We start from the raw sequence: 24,917 nt of genomic DNA, 5'->3' as shown, positions 1-24,917 counted from the left end.
AATTGCTCTGATATGTTCCCAGGTTGTTTCTTTCTTTAAAAAAGTTTTTCAAGGCCTTTCCTTTGTAGTTCTAAGCATTGCTCTTCTGAGAATCTCATTGCTTTTTAGCCAGTACTAATGATTAATCGACAGCAATATAGTCTTTGTTGGTTTTACGAATTATTTTGAACATTTTGTTTATATGAGCTATGATGCTTTCCTATCTGAAATTGCAATGCTTGCCTCTATCAGAAATATAATAGAGTGTTAGGGGCTTGAAAATAGTGCCTTTAAGATTTGGAAATCCAATTAAACTTGTCCTGGAATTGTCAGTATGTGGGAGAGGAGAAACTTTTGAGAAGAGGTTAGATAGTGAAAGGTTATGCTGGCTATTAGCAGAAAAGAAGCTTTGGGTGAAGATGACAAAAAGAATACAGAAAGTTTCTTGACTGGCAAAAATGGTAACATTTATTTGAAGCAATGTGAAATACTAAAAATATCCAGGAAAGAGTAATTCTGTGAAGGTTAGAGTTTAAGAGAATTGTTCACTCATTCACTCTCATTTACTGTGAGAGTGACTGAGCACTGGAACAGGTTGCCAAGACAGGTTGTGAAGTCTCCCTCCTCGGAAGTATTCAAGAGCTGTCTAGACATGGTCCTGAGCAACTGTCTAGGTGGCGCTGCTTGAGCAGGGAGGTTGGATCAGGTGACCTCCAGAGGTCCCTTCCAACCTCAACCGTTCTGTGATTCTGTGATTCCTAATTCTGGTGGTTCTAAGAATGACATTAATCAGTTGTCTTCTGGAAAGTATAGATTTCATAAATAGGCACCTACTCTTCATCTTAGGATTACTGATAGTTTTTGGTCTTTCATTGACTTCCAAGTGATGAAAGAGAGGGGAAGAGTGAGGAGAAATCTAAGGAATGAACAGTCTTTGACTAAATACAGCTCACATCTGGAAGTTAATTGACTAGTCCTTTATTCTGTTCCTGCATTGATCTTCTGTGATCACAATCAAATCCTTCAAATCAAACCACACTTCAGTTTCCCAAACTGTGAAATGGTTCAAGAGCCATGTAGTAATAATCTTATCCATTCATATAATTTTAGATCAAATTAGGAATTTTAATTCCAAATTAGAGGTAAATAATATCATTTAACTGCTAATGGAAATTGCAGTGGAAGAACCAATCCTTTTCTCTGAAGGTTGTGTGTTGAAGGACTGTATTATGCACAGTAACTTTTGAGACTATTCTGGGGGAGAGGTTTCTTTATGGATAGAAATCCACCATGGGCTTTACTTAAAAAATGTAAATAAGTAACTAATAGCAGGAGTCTAAATTGTGAATTGAAATGTTAGAGAACTATGAGAATTAGGATACACAAGAGTAGTGGTGTATTTTATAATGATGTAATCAAGTAATGCTTTGGTGAACTTTAGAAGTTACAACATACTGTTGTAAACTAGGCTAAGTATGCTAAAGAAGGTTTAATACATATTTATTTGCTAATATGACAGAATCATAGAATTACAGAATAACAGAATGCTTGAGGTTGGAAGCAACCTCTGGAGGTCATCTGGTCCAACATCCCTTGCTCAGGCAAGGTCACCCAGAGCCAGTTGCCCAGAACTGTGTTCAGATGGCTTTTGAATACCTCCAAGGAGGGAGACTCCATAACCTCTCTGGACAACCTGTGCCAGTGCTCAGTCACCCTCACAGTAAAAAAGTGTCTCCTGATGTTCATATGGAACCTCCTGTGTTTCAGTTTGTTCCCATTGGCTCTTGTCCTGTGCCTGGGCATCACTGAAAAGAGCCTAGCTCCGTCCTCAATGCATCTTCCCTTCAGCTGTTTATATAAATTAATAAGATCCCCTGGAGCCTTCTCTTCTCCAGGCTGAACAGTCCCAGATGTCTTAGCCTTTCCTCATAGGAGAGGTGCTTCAGTCGCTTAATCATCTTCATGGTCCTTTGCTGGACTGTCTCCAGTAGCTCCATCTCTCCAACATATATATATATATATATATGTAATATACTGTTTCTGAGTATACTAATCCTTATTCCAAGTATATTAACCCTTCACTCCTAATTGCCTATGTCAGTAATTTTCAAGATCATTTTGAATTAAGCAATGAATCTATATAACCCTAAAATGTAATGACATTATTAAAACAGGTTGTGTGGGTTTATCTACAACATACCATGTCAACCAACCTAATATTCTTTTTGAAAGGATAACTGGTCTCCTGGAAATTGAAAAGCATCAGACAGTAAGAACATATTCCAGTAGCTTTCCAGTACTATCAAAGTTACACTGATCAAGATATTATTCTCCACATCTGGTGGCCCTCCAGCTCTTTGGAGTCCTCCAGGTTTTGTTTATACAGGCATTCTCTGTAAATAATCAGCATGACAGGGCAGGAAATCCCTCATAAGAGTGGTAGGTACCACAAAAACTCAATTTGAAATGTCAACTCTTACTTAAACAAATTTCTTCTTCTATCTGAGAATGGTAATAAAATTCCCCATAGAATCCCTACCAAATCTTTTTGTGAGGCTGAATATATAGCCCTGGGGAAAACTTATAAGAAATATGTATATAGTTGCAATTACTGTTTTTTTTTAAGAATGTATGTGTTTACAGAAGAGTGTAATGAAGAATTAAGTAAGTTTATAATAAATTGCAGTGTTTCAAAGCAATATGTCATATCTCAGAAGCGGAGGGAAGCACCACATTTAAATAGAGCAGGCAGCAAAAGGAGGACACCAGGTAAGTCTCAGGTAAGTCTCACAAGCTTGCTTATTTGCCTAGCTAGATTTATATAACTTTTGCTAAAACTAGACTAAAAAGAAAGATCATTGTGACTTTACATTTAGCTGATGGAGTCTCCTGAATTCCTGGTTTCAGAAAATGTGGTCACTTTTTGTTAATCACAAATATTCACAAATGTAAGAGACTTGGCTTTCCTTAAACTTCAGTGACTGTTATAGCAGTAAATTATTAGCTATTTTGAATTTTGTATTTTGATCGCTATAATTTCTCCTATGGTACAATCATACTTTCCTGTAGTCAAACTAGTGAAATATATTTATTTTCATATTACTTCCATTATAAAAGCTGCTGACAGATAATAGTGTCTGTCTGATGAAGTAAATACAGACCTTTGTTTTCAGTTGCCTACTCTACTACCGTGCTATAGAGACAGATTTTAAAAGGCAATGCATACATTCGGTTCTTCATCTTGTTTGTTTTCATTTACCAAAAGTTATCTGCCCTACTGTTTACAGAAACAGTTGGAGGAGGGTATTTTCAACAAAATTTTGTATAGTGGTAATGTCTTTTCTCTTTTTACATTGTTTCTAATTTCAGGGGTTTTTTTTTCACTAAATACTGTAGTTTTTGTCTCTTTTTAGTGTGCTGGCAGACTGTTCCACTTAATACATACCCTCTGGATGGTTTCCCAGAAAAGCACTGTCTAAAATTATTGTTACAAATAACATTTCTAGTGTAAACTTCCTGGGTCTTTCTTGTGACTAATAATGGTGATGTTTCCTTATGCTATACTGAACACAAACTATTTAATTTATTTCATGCTTTTTTTACGATGCACATTTCTGAAGCCAACAAATTAGCTTTGTTCCCTTCTCACAAATATTCGGCATTTCATATCCACCAACATGGAGATTATTCTAGGTATTTAGCATTTTTCTAGCTTTAGATTTTTTTTCTTATGTTTCTTTAAGTACTTGGCTCATTTCCAGTCTTTAGTCAGGAGCTTGTTTGAAAACTACTTCATGGTTAAACTGCCTAAGGTAGTAATACTTTTCTGAAAGTACTTTCTTTGTCAATGCCATATTACTGAGGAAGAGAAAAGGAGTAACACAGTAACCTAAAACTTTGATTCTGTATTTGGTATTATTCTTTGCAATTTTCCTGACGGAATTTTATAGAAGCAAATGTAATATATTAGATAAATCTTCTCTGTGTTATTCTTTACATCTGGTTATGAAATATACAGTGGTGTAAAAAAAATCCTTTCTTCTCTTTCCTTCAGTTCTAATACTTTTTTGTGTAATATATACAGCATTCACCTCTGTTAATAGTGGTTTCCTTTATTTGCTATCCACATCTGAACTTTGTATCTGCTCCTTTCTGAGGAGCTCTAGCTAGAGAATCAGTTTCAATTTTGTTATTTTATTTATTCTATACTCAAGAATCACCACATTTAGCTTAATATAGATCTTTGTTGGATCCAAGAACATTATCTACTGACTACTGCCCTGAACAGCAATTTGGAAGACCAAAGTTTCTTCATCAGTTGTGCTATTGATTTACTGCGTGATCTGTAAAGTGAAAATAATTTACATAACAAAATTATCTAAAATATATACATTATAATAATCAGGAAGAATAAAAAAGACAAACATAGTGTTCATTATAGCTTTTATAGCGTGCAAGTTATGCAATACTGAATCAGTAACAGTGTCAATGAAGTATAAATTTTAGAATTTTTAACTTTTCATTATTTATAAATACTTAATTCAAATTATTTGTATAGTTTATCTACCATAATAGACTTCAGTGGTTCTGAGAGTTTTGTATAAAAATAGGTGACATGATAAAAAATTTTTATAATAAATTTCTTAATATTCCCACACCTATTCCAGAAGTCTTTTTATAAAAGGGTTTTGAATTTTGGATTAGGGATGAAAAATTTGAAGGACGTAGCTGTAATTGCATCTGAAACCATAGAACCATAGAATAGTTTGGGTTGGAAGGGACCGCTAAAGGTCATCTAGTCCAACCCCCCTGCCATGGGCAGGGACATCTTCAACTAGATCAGGTTGCTCAGAGCCCCGTCCAACCTGACCTTGAATGTTTCCAGGGATGGGGCATCCACCACCTCTCTGGGCAACCTGTGCCAGTGCTTCACCACCCTCATTGTGAAAAATGTCTTCCTTATATCTAGTCTAAATCTACCCTCTTTTAGTTTAAATCATTACTCCTTGTCCTGTCGCAACAGGCCCTGCTAATAAGTTTATTCCCGTCCTTCTTGTAAGCCCCCTTTAACTATTGAAAAGCTGCCATAAGGTCTTCCGAAGCCTTCTCTTCTCGAGGCTGAACAACCCCAACTCTCTCATTCTTGCCTCACAGGAGAGGTGTTCCATCCCCCTGATCATTTTCGTGACCCTCCTCTGGACCCGCTCCAACAGGTCCATGTATTTCCTGTGCTGAGGGCTCCAGAGCTGGACACAGTACTCCAGGTGGGGTCTCACCAGAGCAGAGTAGAGGGGCAGAATCACCTCCCTCAACCTGCTGGCCACGCTTCTTTTCATGCAGCCCAGGATACAATTGGCCTTCTGGGCTGTGAGCGCACATTGCTGGCTCATGTCCAGCTTTTCATCCACCAGTACCCCCAAGTCCTTCTCGACAGGGCTGCTCTCAGTCCCTTCATCCCCCAGCCTGGATTGATAGTGGGGGTTGCCCTGACCCAGGTGCAGGACCTTGCACTTGGCCTTGTTAAACCTCATGAGGTTCACATGGGCCGACTTCTCCAGCTTGTCCAGGTCCCTCTGGATAGCATCCCGTCCCTCTGGTGTGTCGACCACACCACTCAGCTTGGTGTCATCTGCAAACTTGCTGAGGGTGCACTTGATCCCACTGTCTATGTCATTGATGAAGATATTAAAGAATACTTGTCCCAATACGGACCCCTGCAGGACACCACTTGTCACCAATCTCCATCTGGACATTGAGCCATTGACCACTACCGTCTGGATGTGACCATCTAACCAATTCCTCACCCACCGGACAGTCCACCCATCAAATCCACACCTCTCAAGTTTAGACAGAGGGATGTTGTGGGGGACCGTGTCAAAGGCCTTACAGAAGTCCAGATAGACGCCATCTGTAGCCCTTCCCATGTCCACTGATGTAGTCACTCCATCATAGGTGGTGAAGTGGTGAAGCCATGCTGGTTGTCTTGAATCATGTCCCTGTCCTCCATGTGCCTTAGCATAGCTTCCAGGAGGATCCGCTTCATGATCTTCCCAGGCACAGACATGAGACTGACTGGCCTGTAGTTCCCTGGGTCTTCCTTTTTTCCCTTTTTAAAAATGGCAGTTATGTTTCCCCTTTTCCAGTCAGTGGGAACTTCACAGGACTGCCACGACTTCTCAAATACGATGGATAGTGGCTTAGCAACTTCATCCGCCAGTTCCTTCGGGACCCGCAGATGGATCTCATCAGGTCCCATGGACTTGTGCGCCTTCACGTTCCTTAGATGGTCTCGAACCTGATGTTCTCCCACAGTGGGCAGCTCTTCATTCTCCCAGTCCCTGCCTTTGCCTTCTGCGGCTTGGGCAGTGTGGCTCGAGCACTTCCCGGTGAAGACTGAGGCAAAAAAGTCATTGAGTACCTCAGCCTTCTCCATATCCCGGGTAACCACGTCTACCATTTCCCTCCGGAGAGGGCCCACATTTTCCCTCATCTTCCTTTTATCCCCGACATACCTACAGACTCTTTTCCTGTTGCCCTTGACGTCCCTGGCCAGATTTAATTCCACCAGGGCTTTAGCTTTCCTAACCTGATCCCTGGCTGCTCGGACAATTTCTCTGTATTCCTCCCAGGCTACCTGTCCTTGCCTCCACCCTCTGTCAGCTTCCTTTTTGTGTTTGAGTTTGTCCCAGAGCTCCTCGTTCATCCATGCAGGCCTCCTGGCGTTTTTGCCTGACTTCCTCTTTGTTGGGATGCATCGCTCCTGAGCTTGGAGGAGGTGATCCTTGAATATTTACCAGCTTTCTTGGGGCCCTCTTCTCTCCAGGGCTTTGTCCCATGGCACTCTACCAAGCAGATCCCTGAAGAGGCCAAAGCCTGCTCTCCTGAAGTCCAGGGTAGTGAGCTTGCTCTGTGCCCTCCTCGGTGCCCTAAGGATCTTGAATTCCACCATTTCACGGTCGCTGTAGCCCAGGCTGCCCTTGAGCTTCACATTCCCCACCAGCCCCTCCTTGTTGGTGAGAACAAGGTCCAGCAGAGCACCTCTCCTTGTTGGCTCCTCTATCACTTGGAGAAGGAATTTATCATCAACACATTCCAGGAACCTCCTGCATTGCTTATGCCCTGCTGTGTTGTCCCTCTAACGGATATCGGGGTGGTTGAAGTCCCCCATGAGGACCTGAGCTCGTGAACGTGAGGCTGCTCCTAGTTGTCTATAGAGGGCCTCATCTGCTTGGTCTTCCTGGTCAGGTGGCCTGTAGCAGACCCCCACTGTAATGTCACCTGTCCCTACCCTCTCTTTAAGTCTGACCCATCAGCTCTTGGTCAGCTCCTCATCCATCCCCAGGCAGAGCTCCATGCACTCCAGCTGGTCATTGACATAGAGGGTGACACCCCCTCCTCGTCTCCCCTGCCTGTCCTTCCTAAAGAGCCTGTAATCCTTCCATTCCAACACTCCAGTCATAGGAGCCATCCCACCACGTCTCCATGATGCCAATAAGGTCGTAGCCCTGCAGGGGTGCACACGTCTCTAACTCCTCTTGTTTATTCCCCATGCTACGTGCATTTGCATAGAGGCATTGAAGTTGGGCCCCCGACGAAGCTGTCTTACTGGCTGGAGTTCCTTTGTGCTGCTCTTCAGGTGCTCTCCTGCTGACCTGTGTTCCTTCTCCAGGCTCTGGGCATCTATTGCTGGCCCTGGCATCAAACTGGTAGGAGTGGGATGGATTGTGGTTTCCCTCCCCTGGCAACTTTAGTTTAAAACCCTCTTCACCAGCTTGGCAAGCCTATGACCGAAGATGCTCTTCCACTTTTCTGAGAGACGGACCCCGTCAGGCCCCAGTAGACCAGGTTTCTCAAAGTTAGTCCCATGGTCTATGTAGCCGAACCCCTGGCTGTGGCACCAGTCCCGTAACCATTTGTTGATTTGCCAGATTCGACTGGCCCTTTCAAACCCCTTCCCATTGAACGGGAGGATTGATGAAAAAACTACCTGCACTCCAGAGTCCTTTACCGCTGCTCCCAGGGCTCTGTAGTCCTTCTCAATAGTCCTCAGACTGCTCCTGGCTGTGTCACTGATGCCCACGTGAAACAACAGCAGCGGATAATAGTCAGTGGATTGTACGAGGATTGGTAGCTTCTTGGTGACATCCCTGATACGAGCCCCTGGAAAGCAGCACACCTCTCTAGAGAGTGTGTCCGGTCAGCAAATAGGTGCCTCCATACCTCTCAGAAGAGTCGCCTACTACTATCACCCGTCGCCTTTTCTTAGTTGTGCTGATTGTTATATCGGGGGCAGATTGGGCTGCCTTACTCAGCTCCAGCATCCCTCCTGATGTGATGGGTCTTTTCAGTCTGCAGAGCAGTGAAGCGGTTCTGCAAGGGCACCTCAGGCTTCGGGGAAAGTCTCTTTCTCCTGCTGGTCCTTGCCTTTGCAACTGTCCATTCTTCTGCATTATTGGCCCCCCTCCCTTCTGTGTGTGCCGGTGGGGGAGTTTTTGGCTTTTTTGGCTGTGGGCTGTGGGTCCACTGCAGACTGCACTTGGAACCAGTGATCTAAATCCTTCTCTGCCTACCTGATGTTAAGCAGCCTTCTCACTGCCTCCTGCAGCTCAGCCACCTGCTGCAGCAGGTCCTCCACCTAGGCACACCTTTTGCAGGCAGGTCTGCCACCTGTCCCTGCCCCAGGAGAAAGGTCTAGGCACTTCCTGCAGCCTGAGGTCTGACTGCAGCCTCTCCCTTCAGCAGCTCTGTCTGGGTGGAGGCATCAGCCACCACTGGGGTAGGTGGTGCAGACCCCCCAGCTGGAGCCGTGGCCATTGGTCTCAGACAAGTGCCTGTCATTCTGCCTTGAGGGTCAGGTAGGATGAGTGCCCTTGACCTTTGCCGATGGTCACAGACTGGTGCCAGGTTGCTGGGTTATGTGTACTCCAAGTGTCCTACTCAGCCCATGGAATGCCCCTCCATTGAAGAGGTGCCCTCCCTGCACATCCTCCTGTGCAAACTGACGCACAAACTGACGCACCATGCCCTAGCTGATGGGCCATGCCCTAGCTGACGTGCCACGCCCTGTTTGGCCGTCCTGTTCACAGCGCTTCTGGTTAGCGTTCGTTAATGATTGTGTTTCTTTCAAGGGATGAGCAATTGTTTTCTTGTATGAGGATAATGCTTTCTGATATTGTGGATTCACTTTCAGTGGTTTATAAGTCTCTGCAAAGACAGATTCTGAAAAGTAAAGAATCGATGCCTGTGATTTCAAGTTGGATTTATTGTTACAGTCATTCCCCAGAAAGCATAAAAATGCACTGATGGAAAACATACTGTTAAATTCATAAGGCTAGTTACTGAATGCATATTCATGTTTGGAGGAGTGGGTTAATAAAAGGTATGTTTTCCATCTGGAGAGCTGTCATATCTTGATATGTCATGTCTTGATAATGGTCATCTTTCCTGTTTTACCTGAAACAGATTCATGTCTAAAGGAAGCTGAGAAGTAGCTGTTCTTCAAACCTACCAAACTGGGCTTCCATAAAACCCAAACACTTTAATACAGTTTGGTTGCAAATTTGCTGTCAGCTAAGGGGTTTATGAGATCTTTGTCTCTATGGCTTAGGTCTCTTCTTCCCTACTCTACTGAAAAAAGTGCACATCAAAAATCACTAGAATTGAAATCAAAGGAACTCCAAAAGTAGCCATTCCTCTTTTACTTATTATTGTATAGCCATACCATCTATGAACTACACTCATAGGCAAGAGGCCCTGTCTGTTAGACACTATGTAAATAAAGAACAGAAAGGCCATCCTGCCGTATACATTTTACGAAGTACTGCTGCACTCTTTTCTTAACCTTCAGACAACTCCTTGACAAATAATGTCATGATACATCAAAGACTAGGGTCATGAACACCGGGAAAGAATGGTGGATTGCAGTGATGGGCACACAACAGCATAGTCCTGACAAGTCATATATTATGTTACCTACATAACCTACATTAGAATTGTTGTACCTTCACTGTAGCCTGTATCATCTTTCCTTCCCTTTCTTTTTCTTTGCACATAGATTTATTCTTACTATCAATATTCTCTTTCCCTTTAATACATGAAACAGAGGCCATAACTGACTTTATATATTCCTCTGAAGCTAAAAATGTTAGAGGCCTCTCATAGCATTGTCAGGCAACCTCACTCCAAATACACACAGTACCCTACAGAACTTTATCTTCCTCTGCTGAAGTAATATTACAAAATCTGGGTGATAAGTGTTCCTTTTGAATAAAAAGACAATAATAATCATGATAGGCTCATACTTTAACCCCCTCATTGCAGGAGACAGGACTTCTAGGGGAAAGGGTTTCTCGTTTTCCCGTGCCATTTACAATTTCACTGTTGTGAGAAAGAATTTTTGCAGGCTATGCTGAAGGGTAAACTCTATGGATTACTCACGAAGCATTGAATTTGGTGATGTCAGACATGTATGGCCTTGATTGCTCAAGTTACTGCATAATCAAGCTGTTGCATATTGGACCGTCTAGACTTTTTTCTTTTCGTCAAAAATGTTAAATATTTAATTTAGAGTTTAGTAGTCCAGGGTGTAGAAAATTAATATGTATTTAAATGTGAAAAGCTGAGCCCATGTGTTTCATGAAAGAGGGTTTTTTTCATTGTCAAGGACCCTTTAAGACTTGAGGAAATATACTCGCTCTATAGAGTTTTGGATATCTACAAGTAGCACTGAGATGGGAAAGATGACTGTATATCCTGTTCAGGATGAATCTTTTTTCATTACTTTTTCTTTATTCTCCTAGATCTTCATGAACCCTGCTTCTCAAATAAGCTGTCTTTCATAAATTATTTATACAGCCACTGAAACCACTTTTCTGTGTGTGTAAAAATCGATTTAACTCCCTAAAGAACTTTGGCTTGAGGATGGTTATATCTTAAAACTTAGTTAAAGAAAGCGTCTGAAAAATGGTAAAACACATGTAATATGCAAATAAATGAAAACTACATTGGGAGCCATAGGCAAAAAAAAAAAAAGAGTATGAAATCCTTAGGTTTATTCACACATATCCTTTGCAATGCTCCATGTTGATTTTTTTTAACAAACAGTATTCATTGCTATTTATATCTATTACCTCCTGTAGAATTGAGTCATCGTGAACAGTTACGGTAAAACTGTTGCATTAGCATTTGATAGTTCCCTCATTATCTTAGATCATCAGTATTTTACAGACTGTGAGTCACTGTAAGTTTTCTTTTGGCAGACATGGTGTGCATTTGAGTTTTCCAAGAGGCTTGTGATTTTAGTAGTTATTGCTGCTAACCTAGGAGCAGTCTATGCTCAGGGATGACTGGCTGCAGAGATTTTGTTGAAAGTTCTTAGTGTGCTGTAGATATTGAGACAAAGCTTGAGACAACAGGATATGTTATAACTGTCCATCTTAGCATGACTGCAGTGGTCTGGAAAACTATGCTTTTTTTCCTCCTTGAGCCTGTTGTAACTTAGGCAGTCAGGAACAGGAGCCAAGCATACTGCTGTGAAAAAAAGGTATGAAAAAGCAGATTGTGCTTAGCTGTGAGCATTGTGCTTAGCAGGGCTGTGCTTGGTAGCAGGTATGTGGCTATTGTGAGGCACTGGCCCACCAGTGGTGCAGGATCTAGGGATTAGACAATTAGACGTTAGAGGAATGGACAAGATGTGTATCGAAAGGGGAGGTATGTGAGCATTTTGACTGTGTTTGGGAAGAAGAGAATGAGTGTGAAGATATGGAAATTTACACGGGAAATCAGAAAGGAGGTAGGAACTGAGGACCAGGAAAAGGGAGGTGTATATTGAGGAAGTTAAGGAACTATACAGGAGGGTATCGGACACAAATTCAGGAAGGCATTTTGAATTGGTCAGAGGACATACTAGGTTGAGAATGAATAGAACCGGTGAATAGTAAATATGAAAATAATATGAAAATAAAATTATCTATTAATTTAAATGGAAATATGTATTCCATAAGGATCAGTTATTTGGAAGTACTATTGCACCAGCAATAGCCGTTCTATTTCTTTGGCTGGATGGAGATTTAATTGTTTTACAGTGAGTGAAACAACTTTGAAGAAGAGATTCAGGATAAAATTATATCCCATTTGTCAATCTGATAGATTATGGATATCAAAGTTTTACTCCCTGCTCTGTCTTCTCTCCTGATCATGACCCCTTTTCTTGTTATGGGGAGCTTCTGAACCTGCACTTGAGTGAGTTTGCTAAAATGATCATAAAGTAACCTGACAAAGGCTATTTTTTTCCTAGCCTGGTGGGTTGGATCAGATCAATAAAAGGCCTGATGAGTGCCAGAGTCACTTCAAAGAAAGGTTCAGGAATATGCAAATGGAAAAATGATGTAGGAAGCAAGGAAAACAAGCAGCAGCAAATGGTGAACTGTTAGATTAGCTAAGACATAAAATAGAATTTTACTCTGGGAGAAACTATAGAATTGTTTAGAGTTCAGTGTTATAATCCATTAACAGATAGCTTTATAACAAGACTATGATTAAAATCCATGCTCTGGACCACAAGAAAAGAAGAAAACGTTGCATTTCGTTTTCCTTCATCGTTGATAAATCTTAACCACCAGACAACTTACAATGTTCACTTTGTATTTATTATAGAACTAACTTAAAACACTGAAATAAACCAATTGTGCTGCTAATATTTATCAACCTTCTCCTTGCTTTTCCCCCAATATCAGACATATAAGGATTGCCCTGGTGCTTTCACTAATTTTCCAGAACATGAAATTTTTTTGAACTATAAGTGAGGTGGAATTTGTAGATGCTAATATCTACTCTGCTCCCACAATTGAATGCTCATGTTATTCCCAATGGAGGCTTTATCTGAGCAATACTGCAGACCAGCTCTTTAAGTGCTCAGGTCAGCAGGAGAATTTATTTGTGGTTTCTCACAAAATAAAGGTGACACTGAAGACTCATGTAACATATCCAGGGTAAGGCAGATTGTCTGGCTCTGTGATTGTCGAAATCTTACTGCTAGTCCTCCTTCATACTGCGGTCTTGCTGCTAATATTGAAATATTTACTTAAGGTGTATGGAGACATTATTCATAGCCTCTCAAAGAAAAGATGTTGCAGAAAGAGAGGAAGGGAAGTTAAATCTGGAGCAAAACAATAATATTCCATGCTGAGTCTGGAAGCTGGCTTCCTTTCCATAGCAGTTGGGAGGAACTGTGACCACTTAGGCTTGTTTCTCTTGGACTTTCTTTGTATGGTGTGATTTTTCAACTTGTAATGGTCCAAAATGGTCAAAATGGTCCTGTTTTAGTGGTCCAAAAGAATTGCAAGGGTACTGAAGTCAACAACACTTTTTGGACTTCTTTCTATCATAGACTCAATTTTAGAAAAGATTAAAGGGATAGTTTCTGGTGCTGTGTAATGCCTGCAAAAGGCCTTCACTGATACCTCATCTGTACTATGAGACAAAATATTTTTTGCTTTTTGAGGTGATACCTAAGTGTTGTGTCTCATTAATCTACTTTAAAAAATTTTCAGGAACCATAGTGACTGGCTCAGATGGAAACATGGAAAAGAAAGCATTATTTACGAGTAGATTGCATATCATTCCAACAGTGTGGCTTGGAAGGTTTAATATAATTGCTGATTATTTTCATCTATAAACAAAAGTGGATTAGTATATTACATGCAGTCAAAATAGATGAAACAGTGGGACACTTTTCAATTAGTAGCTTTTTTATGTCAAAATATGTGAGTTTTTCTTTGATTCTTGCAATTCCTGCTGAGACAGAGATAATATCACATTTTGGAACAGTCTTTAATAACAGTCCTTCACTTTCTTTCTTTGCACATAAATGAAAAGTAAATAGGAAATATATCTATCTTGTTTATAGAGAGGTAATTTAAAATTGTCTCCTAATTGAGCTTCTTATATTGTATTTTGAGTTTTCAGTTATACCTGTGGTGGTTCTAGCAAAATCGTTCATGTTTGAATGAAAATGTAACTTTTAAGAGAGGATGTAAGAAAGAAAATACTAAAAAAAAATCCTTAGAATAAGAGCCCTTGACATTTGTAACTTCAAGTTAACACAGTTGTATGACATAAAAAAAAAAAATCTTCTTTTCAGTTTTTAATTAAAGGGAGATTCCTGACTACGTTCAGGATTTGTGATTTTATGATACAAAACAAATATCTAAAATAATTTTTAATAACATTGTGTATTAAGTGACATAAAAAGCACTATTATTATATTATTTTCACACATTGGTAACTACATTTAATCTACCCTTACCTTTATTTAATTGAAACTTATTCAATATATAATCCCCAGGAGGAAAAAAAAGAAAGTACGATAATGAATGGTCATACCTCCCATCCTTCAGTGTTATTTTGATCTTCTTGGCTTTGTCTTCATGGACCAATATGTGATTTATACATAAAAAAATTAATGCACATACTTTCTTTCCTATTACATAGTGTGATTAGAATTGTTTCTGAATCACCACTGTATGATGACTACAAAATAAGTTCTATCGGTGCTTAAATTGTCAAGTATTTTTGACTTAATTCAGCCATTAGAGACCTGTATTTTTAGCAAATTTTAAAGATTTTTTTAGAAAGTATTTTTAGAATTCTAACGTATTCTTAGGATTCTTTTTCCACTTCTGCACTCAATAAAATTTTTCCATTAACTTTGACTAGCTAAACGCTAGAACAGAATAAGCTTGTATGTAAAAAGTTTTTCTTAATGAAATCACTCTTCATATGAAAAAATCTTAGCCTGTTTTATCATTTTTCTTACAGGAGGACAACAAAAAGGTAAAGAGAATGATGTCGTCATATAAAAAGATTTAAAGATGAAATTATACATGTAGAGGCATATTTACATGTAAGCTGCATAAATACACATAGGTCTACAGTAATGGAAGCCTTATGGTAAATAGGAACCTATTTCCTATATCTTTTGAGCGACACATGGTCAGTTACTTAATAGTCAATATCACCTCATTAACCTAAGTTTGACAAGTATGACATAGCTCTTAGTTCTTTCAAAGTAAAGAATCTTTCTTTCTATAAAAAAAAAGAGTAACAGAATTTCAAATAAATTTTATTTCTTCAATTTCCATTATGCCTGGTGCTATGGTGACTCTTGTCACCAAAGTACAAATTGAAAATTAAGTAATTTTAAAATATTTATTTATTAAAATGTCAAAATATTATTTGATTGTAGTTAGGATGGAAAGAAACTAAGGACAGATTTTTTAAAGTCTTCATTCACTTTCCTTTTCATTTGCACTTTTGATGGTTATTATAAGCACAGATTAATACTTAGCTCAAAGGTAGGATTTGTTCCCATAAGAAATGGTAGGGGTCATAAAAAGATACCAATTTTTTCTTTGCTCCAACTAAAGTAGCACTTTAGAAACACTCAGCATGGAATCTATTCTCTTGAATGCTGTGTGTAAAGGAAATGTATCAATGTTATGCATATAACCATTAAACCTCAGCTTTCCCTTAGGGCCTGATTCCAATACTTTATTCATGTAGAGTTTTAAGTAACTTGCTCAACATTCATTTCAGTATTGTAAGGAATAGATTACACTTTAGCCTACTGCTACTTTTTTTTTTTTTAATAACAAAGCTAACAAATATTTTTTTTGTAATGGACACTGGTAATGTATTATTGAACTCCAATCAAGCTGGTATGAAAACACAGAAATACTGAGTCAAGAAATGAGGGAGAAGTTGAATGAAAAATAAAGTCCCCATGCAATTATTTTAAGGTAGGTATACATATATATCTGTGTATGTAAGTAAAAGTATGTTGGCTGTTTACTACTCAGAAATAACAAATATACTGTAGCGGTTCAACAGTAGTAGAAATAAAATGCAGCCACTTTCATATATTTCCCAAAGCATGGTAAATCAACAACATGGAATATTTTGTAGGAAAGCAGGATGCCAAATGTATATATAATTCAAGGACTATGAGCTAAAATGCAGCATTACAAAATATAATTTCTGTATAACCCACCATGATTAGTGATGTATAGCAACGATGCAACTACAATGTTTTCATTAACCCTTCTTTCTCCACATAACCAGAAGCATTTAGAATTAAAACTCCTACGTATTTACCCAGAAAAATTATTCTGAACTTCCCAACATACAAACCTCCTGTTTGCCTGTGCTCATAGCCTTCAGAGATTTACCACCTAGTATCTTGCGGAAACCTACCTAGCACTGGTATTTTCTTCTTCTTACAAGCTGTATCTCAGTATCTATATCAAACTGTCACCTTGGCTTTTTGTACTGGAGTCCCTGATTGTTCTTCCTTGCAAGAAGTCCTCTTGATCCTTCATGGGACAGAGATTTCTTCTCTCTCCCCAGCTTTCTGTTTGGCCTGCACTTTCCTATCTGCTTCCAGCTTTGGTAGGATGGTAGTACATACCAGGAAAGCTTTCATGATGACTCTCAAAGTCCTTTTCTCTTATAGGAGAAGCCAGCAGGCAGTTTCATGATGTTGGCCTTTTCAAAACTTTTCAGTTCCTTCAAGCTAATGTGTTTGATGGGGAATATGTAGTTGACCTTTCTGTCCATCTTTCTCATGTCAGCATCATCTAAGTGTTTCCTATAGATAAATGTCCTAAGAAAAGTAAAAGTTAGAAAGGAGTCTTAGAAAGACTCCTCCCCAGCTCCCATTTAAGGGAACTTGTGCAGATGCCTCATTCCCTTTCTGCTTCCTTTCTTCCTTTCCAGGTATCAGATGCTTATTCAGTTCTTAATCTCTCCAGTTAGGGTATACCTGGTCTGTTATTGGGTAATTTAACCTCAGATTGGGTAGATTGCCATCATAAAAAAGTAGAAAAAGTTTTCCTGAGCTGCCTTTATGCTAGTTATCATGGGCACAAGTGGCTTGGCAGCGCAGTATTGGTTATTTCACCCTGCCAGGGACATAAAACATTAAAACTTGAATGGCAGTAGAATGTGCAGAGATAATTTCTGCAGCAGTCAAAAGGAGAGAAACTGTCCAAAACCAGAGTATTTTGTATCTAAAGAATATTTAAAGCCAAAAAATAGTCCTCAGAGTATCACTAAAAGCTGATCAGCTTTGTGTCTACCTGGATTTTCACATTATGCAGCTGGATCAATAAAATATTTAATTGGATCAGTGAATTGTGTACCTCAATCAGTAAAATATGTAAGTTCTCAAATATTAAATTAAGCAACACACGAAGGTACTGGTTGATTAGTAAAATATGCAGCTTGATCGGTAAATCATATAATATAATTAGATGACTAAACATATAATAGAATCAGGAAGAAAAACTGATTAATTTGTAAAGTATCCTTGATATTTAAGGAAATACAAGCACAAAATTGTCACTTCAAAAGCTTTGATGCACTGTTTTGTAATAATTTCAAAGACTGTTTATAATGTCATGGGCATGTTAGGACTGAATTGAATTGAACTGTTGACCTAAGAAGACTAGAAAACAGAAAAGGCTATGAAATAGGAGTAAAAATGAAAATTTTTCTTTTTATAAGTTCTGCTTTTCCTTTTGACCTTTGCAACAGATAATAGTCTCTGTCCAAAAGCACATGCATTTTAAACACATAATAGGGCACTAAAAAGCATGTTACTTGTCCAGTATCATACATCAGGTCATGAGCACAGCTGGGAATGAAACTTTGCTCCTCTGCACTTAGTTCTGAGGAGCAACATATCACCTATTAGGGGATATGATAATGGAAACAAAGTATGTTTTTGTGGGGAATTTAAATTTGGTTAGGTTAGATATGAATTCATTTTTGGTTAGAAACAGGTAAAGGCTTGTCTGAACCAGATTTAGGGAGGGGAAAGAAGGCTCAAAGAGTTTTTCAGGGACATTACAGGGAGAAGTTCCGCTTAGGAGAGACCAATGGTGCTTTGATGGGGAAGATAAGTAAGGACTTGTGAGGTTTCCTGGACCTGTAGTTTCTCTCCTGTTAGTCTGTTCTCTCCTCTTTACTTGGATATCCTACACCTCTGTTGCTGCTCTATGCAACTTCCATGTTAATCCTTACCCCAAGATGCTCAGTCTCATTTCGCAGTGTTTCCTATCTTCTTCAAGCCCTTTTTACAAAAAGTAAGCCTTCTTTCCTCACATGTTGACCCTGTTCAGCTCCTTGCATTTCATGGCCTGCTGAGAAGGGAAAGAGAGAACACTCTGGATTGTGACTTCTTTCTGCTTCTGAAGGAGTTGTAGACGGTAGCGACTGTCAGCTTTCCCTGGGATGGAAAGGGGAAGAGCAGTGGTCCTCTTTTCAAAGTGGTTAGTCAAAGCTGCGAGAGAGAAAGGATTACATTTCATAGTCTTGACCTTTTTCTTTTTCTGACACTAGTGTTAATTACAGATTTACTATCTTGTTTCTGTAGTCTTACGAATGTAGGATTCCCCTCCAATACATTTTCTAGGCATAAGAGATTCTCAAAAAGTTTAACAGACTTAGAAACTTCAGTACTAGAAAAAAACTTTCAAAAAACTTGAAGCACAACTTTTCTGTTTCAAAATACTTTCAAAAGAAACACAGTTCAAGATGCTTTCCAACATGTATAAATATTTTATAACAGTCTTTGAACTTATGAGCCAGGAAAACTTCTTTTAATAATGTGAGAGTGGCTATGGCCCTATAATGGCACATGTATCTCTTACTGAGGGATAGCTTTGTAGCCTGATTTGCCCATTGTCAATTTGCTTAAATGACAGAAACATTTTTCTAGACTGGAATACTGACTGTCACCCAACAGAAACTCAACTTGGCAGTCTGCCATCTCCTTTTCTCCACCCTTACTGTAGTGACACCCAATTTGTTTGAAGTAAATAAGCCTCATGCAGTTTGGTTTCAATATCACTAGCTCTAATTATTTGTCTTTTTTCATCTATCCCTATGCAACACTAAATTGCTGTCCTCATTGCAAGCAGGAATTTGTTAGATATAACCTTTACATCATTTTCAGTAAAGAGAAAGAATGATTTAAGAATAATTCAGAGCTATATTGTTAATGAGCTGGAAATGTCTTGCTTAAGAAATAAAAATAAATCACGCCTTTTGATTTTCAACTAATTGCATGATATATTGTTTCAAAGGTCCTTTGTAGGTATAAAAAAATGCTACTCTTCCAGAAAGAAGCTGAAAAATCACCATTCTTCTCCTTATTCCATGATACCATGCAATAGTGCTAACGATTATTATGGATGTTTAACAGTAACTATTATTTATAAATATGTGTCACCCGTGTATTAGTGTTATTAGTATTTATTTTGTAGGCACTTTGAATTTGTAAGCAAGAATTTTTCAAAACAGTCAACCAGTGTAAAACAGCAATGCTTCGTTTTCTATTCTAAATAATTCCATTGTTTTCAATAAATAATAATGAGTTACATTTACTGAGTATTTCCCCATGGAAAACCAAAAAGAGTGGAAAATACATCTATAACATAAAACAGTCTAACATTGATATCTAAACAGATATAAAATGCTCTGAACTAAACCACTAGTTAGCATGTACATGTCAACTTACAGAAGGTTTTCTCTATCTGTGTAAGTTCATAAATTTCATAACATACTTCCTTCCTCTAGTCAGCCCAAATGATTCCTGGTCTGTGCTGCTTCACTTTATCCAATGTTACCTATCCTATCCATGGACAATACAAAGAAGCCAAATAAGATTTGGCTTACTTGGTTTGAAATACATAAAGATTTCAAGAAATAAATGTTCCTAAAATAGTGCTTTTCAGCCTCTCTTGCACCAGCCTTTTAATTCCATGAGAGCAACTGGCTTCTGCCACAGGTGGTGATTTTTGCTACGTTCATGGTTCCTAGTGCCATGTCCCAGAGGTGCTTCTCCTAGATTAAGGAGATCAGTTCAGAAGGTTAGTACGACTTTTTAGTTTACCACTGTTCTCAGTAAGGCTAGTCACTGTGCTGTCTGCTTTCATGGAAAACTTGAGTTCTGCAGTTCTAGTATGGCCTAAACAGTTTGTTCTTGTTTATTCATGTTTATTCTTCCTAATATAATTTTTCTTTTCCTGGAGGCGTTAGCTGGAAAGCTTTTGATCATGGAAGGCAGATTTTAATCTCTGCAAGAAAACCTCAGAACTCTTTACTCACCCTGCCATGATGCACTTAAATAATATACTGTTGACTTTCTTTGTCCAGCTACTTTGACCAGCTACTACATGCTGGTCCAAGCTATCAAGCCGGTCTCAGTGCTGACTGCCCCTCCAAAAGCCATTCAGGATGACCATGCCAGTCTTCACTGTATTGTATGACTCTCAATTTCTCTAATAAATCCTAAAAAATGTAGGACAGACATGCCAGTCCAGCACTTGTTACCTTGCATGTCAACGTGAGGCACTAAAACCAGCAGAAGGTGCCCCAGCTTCAAAACCCCTTTTCCACAATGGATCACAAAAGAACTAATTCACTAAAGTGAGTTATGAAGAGAAGGTTTGACACAATCTGATTTTACCTACTTTTTTTTTTTTTAAGAAAGCAGCAGCAGGATGAAGCTGATAGTCTCTTTTCCTTTTCCCAATTATAGTAAAAACTTTTCTTAAAGATTTAGTCTTCGGTCCACTCAGCTGTATTTTTGATTCAAAAGCATCTGTTCCAGGTATCAGTTGAAAGTCTAGTAAAATACTTGCCTTAGCATGAACACAATATCAGTTTAAGACCTTTTTTTTTCTTGAGATGAGGAGGAAATGAGAATTCTACTTTTGTTATTTCTGATTTCTTTGTGACAGAGCATAAACTCTGACGTGTTCAGTTGACCTTGAACAAAAGGTCTAACATATTAGGCATTTATTTTTGCCTTGTGGGTATCACCTCTTGTACTTTCTAAATGCTACCAAGTACTTCATTATCAACTTACTTTTACTTAACTGGGATATCTTTGCATATTAAATTTATATGTTTTCAAAAATATGACTTAATATCTACAATTTTGTTACTGCTAAGTGTTTTCATTTCCTTACAGAGAGAGAGAACAGCGATGCTAGATGCGATGAAATATAGTTGCTATCCTCTGCTCTTGTTCATCCAAGCATAGAAGTGCACTATGTTAGAAAATCAATTTGAATAGTTTGATATATGTTCAGTACTTTATTTCAGTTCTTTTTTTTTTTTCTTTTTTTCCTGAATTCTATCATATCTCTCATGCTGGCAAGGTGTTAGTTCCTCAAATAAATTTAGACAATAATATGATATTCAACAGCATTTGTCTTTGTATTAGTTCCAGAAAGAATCTTGTATTTCATGTACTATCAATAATTCCCAATGATATAGACTTTTTCTAATATTTCAGCAGTGTTTACAGATATTAATTTCCCTTTACAATAAATTTGCAAGATGCTGTATATCAATATTTGAATATTTGCTTATTATGAAGCAAATACGAAAGGCAGACTGTTACAGCTTCTGACTTTCTTATTTCAACTCCAGCTAGATGTGTTTTGTTTTATCAGGTAGTTTGTTGTCCAGTTTTACCAAGGTTACTTAGGAAATCAGTGGCGGAATTACATCTGGATAATTGGGCTATTTTTTTTAATCGCTTTAAATTTAAATTTAATTTTAACAACGATTTAATACTTTCTCTTGGAATCAAGATTTTGATTTTTAATAGAATCAATGGTTTGATTTTATTTTAGTAACAAAATTAATTCTAGTTAGATAACTTGTCAAATTCCTTCAGATGAATGAAGACAAAATATTGAAATAGTCTCTGTCTGACTTTGGAAAGTATATTTACCATCTTGATTAAAGCAAATTTAATTACTTGAGAGTATAATGAATGAAATGATTCAGAATTGGGAGTTTTCACATACTACTACTGAAGTGACATTTTACAGAGGTTGTTAAGGAGTGAGGATGAATGCAACACAGTGTTCTTAGTTCTCACAATTACTACAAGTCCCTGAATTTTAGAAAGCATGTTCCAGAAGATACAAATATGGTTAGGAGTTATGCTTACTAAATTGAGAATTGTTCTTATGTAGGTAGACATTATTGTCACTTACAAATTTCAATCTTACTCTACTTTCTGCAATTTTAGGTATAAATGTATGTATGTGGTTTTTATAATAAAAATTAGGACAATTAATTTGAAATTGTTAATCTGAAGAAAAGCTTTCAGTTCTGTGTGTTCACATACTTTCCTAAAACCTGTGGGCTTACTGATGGAGAAAAAAGCATCCCCTGCCAGTTTATATGTACTGGGACTTTAGAAAAATAAGTTTTCTTCTAAATACAGACATTACTTTTTTGAACACATCTATTCCTTCTGGAATTTCATGATTCCTATTTCATATTCTGATTTATTCACTTTCTTTTTTTTTGTGGCTATAAAATCTGTTTTATGATAATTACTTTCACCCTTAGAAAGTGGTAGTTACGTTATTGTCATATTAGCTGTCTGTGAGGTGCACAAGTATTTTATGGCTTCTTTTACATCTTTGGCTTTCTTTTATCTCTTATCCTGAATGTGAGCCATTTTTCTATGAAGGAAACAGTTTCAAAATCTTTAATATTCCTCTTTTGTTTAATATGAAAATATCTGTAGGCTATGTAATGTCCAACACACGTTTATTTATATTTTAAGATTTATATATTTATAAAATAATATAATTTATACATTTTCACTTGTAAAAAAAATTAGTTATTAGATTTGGTAAGAAAGTGGAAACTATGAAAACTTTCATTGAGCAAGGGAATGGAAATAAAATTATCAGATGGCATGCAAAATAATATCTGTTTTAAGGAAAAATATAAACTATCCCTACCTCTTGCATGGGTTTACAGTGGCTATACTAATACAAGGTAACGATCTAGATGCCATTGGGGAGAGCTCAGATAATGTGTCTTCTGCTGCTGAAAAGAGAACAGAGTATTAGTCTGCATAGAAACAAGGAGGAGAACAATGTGGACAATATTAAAAAGACAAGTAAATCAACAGTATAGTTTCATAGGAAATAATATATGCTGTACCAATTTACACTGTAAATTTACATTTACAATACTTTATTGTTACATAGAATTCAGGGAATTGTAACAAAAGTGGCCAATGGTATTGAAAAACTCTCACAGGAAGAAGACAAAGGATTTAACCTAGAAAAGTGAAGAATGAAAACAGAATGTTAACTACATAAAATAATGAATTGCAGAAAAGTTGAACTTAGATAACCTGTTTTTCTTAAAATATGAACACAAAAGTGTGTTCAATTAAAATACAGGGTGATAAATTCAAAAGTGATGGAAATAAATATTTTGTCCAGCAGCTCATGATTGCAGTATTTAAGCTACTGGCACAGGAATGTGGAAATTATTAACTACCATATTTCAAATTTTAAACTAAGCTTGATTTACTGGAGATTAGCAGGGAAATTTTTTTTCCCACATTTTCCTCTATGGCTTGTCCCACCATCTCCTACCCCCCAAATTTGTTATACTTTGACTACTGAAGTGGAGGAACCTCCTGCCTGATTTAGTGTGGCTGTACTTGTTTTCCTATTATTGCTTATGTTTATTCTTCATAATATGATTCTTCTTTTCCTGGAGATATTAGCTGATGAGGTTTTTATCACTGATTTCTGAGCCAAGTATTTTGATTTTGTTTAAAATATTCTGCATAAAAGATTAGCCGCAGTTTATCTTATTAGTCCAGTACAGTAAAATGTTTGTGTGAGAATTTTTAGTAATGTTCATCAATGTAAAAAGTATCCTATCTTTCTTTGGCTGACTTTCTTTATGAGGTTTTCCCCCCATTGCAATGCAAATCATATAGAATGTGCTCTGAGAGCATAACATTATTGTTGTGGTTTAACCCCAGTCGGCAACTAAGCACCACACAGCTGCTTGCTCCCCTCCCCCCGCAGTGGGATGGGGGAGAGAATTGGAAGAGCAAAAGCAAGAAAACTTGCGGGTTGAGATAAGAACAGTTTAATACTTGAAATAATAGAATAATAATAATAATAATTAATAATAACAACAATAATAATAAATTGTAATGGAAAGTAAAACAAGAGAGAGAGAAAACAAAAAAAAAAACAGGGAAAGGAAAAAAAAATTGATGCAACTGCTCACCACCTGCCGACCGATGCCCAGCCAGTCCCTGAGCAGTGATCATTGCCCGCCAGCCAACTCCCCCCAGCTTATACACTGAGCATGACATCATATGGTATGGAATATCCCTTTGGCCAGTTTGGGTCAGCTGCCCTGGCTATACTCCCTCCCAGGTTCTTGTGCACCTCCTCACTGGCAGAGTATGGGAAGCTGAAAAGTCCTTGACTTAGTATAAACACTACTTAGCAACAACTAAAACATCAGTGTGTTATCACATTATTCTCATGCTAAATCCAAAACACAGCACTATACCAGCTACTAGGACAAAAATTAACTCCATCCCAGCCAAAACCAGGACCCCTTAACTAGTATTCTCATCTACTATTTAATGAAGCTGATATCTAGGGTTTAATAATTTAAGTGTTTTCATACAAGTATTTCTATGTGTTGTCTAAACTTCAGCTGTAATCAGTGAAAGTCTAATCATTGCAACTGGGGAGACAGAGAGTGATTCAGCTCACCTTGAAGTGCATGTACAAAGTGTTATTCAGATGCCAGAGATGTCCCAGGGGATCTTGCCTTGCCAAAAAGGAAAGGAACACATATTTTGTAAGTCTTCTGTCATATCTATCGATCCCATGCAGATGCATCAGATACCTCAGGGCTGTAAAGGCACAATTATACAAGAGAAAAGCTCTCCAAGGTTCACTGATGACATTGATGGGTCTCCATAGAAGGTAAGATATCTAGCACGCATGTAACCACCTACATGTAAGAGTGCAAAGCTGAACCTGAATCCCATCCTAACTTTTTTCCTTGGG

Source organism: Aptenodytes patagonicus, chromosome 1 (assembly GCF_965638725.1).
Source record: "Aptenodytes patagonicus chromosome 1, bAptPat1.pri.cur, whole genome shotgun sequence".
NCBI classification, from domain to species: domain Eukaryota; kingdom Metazoa; phylum Chordata; class Aves; order Sphenisciformes; family Spheniscidae; genus Aptenodytes; species Aptenodytes patagonicus.
The sequence above is the reverse complement of the archived record's forward strand: the minus strand, read 5'-3'. Positions refer to the sequence as shown.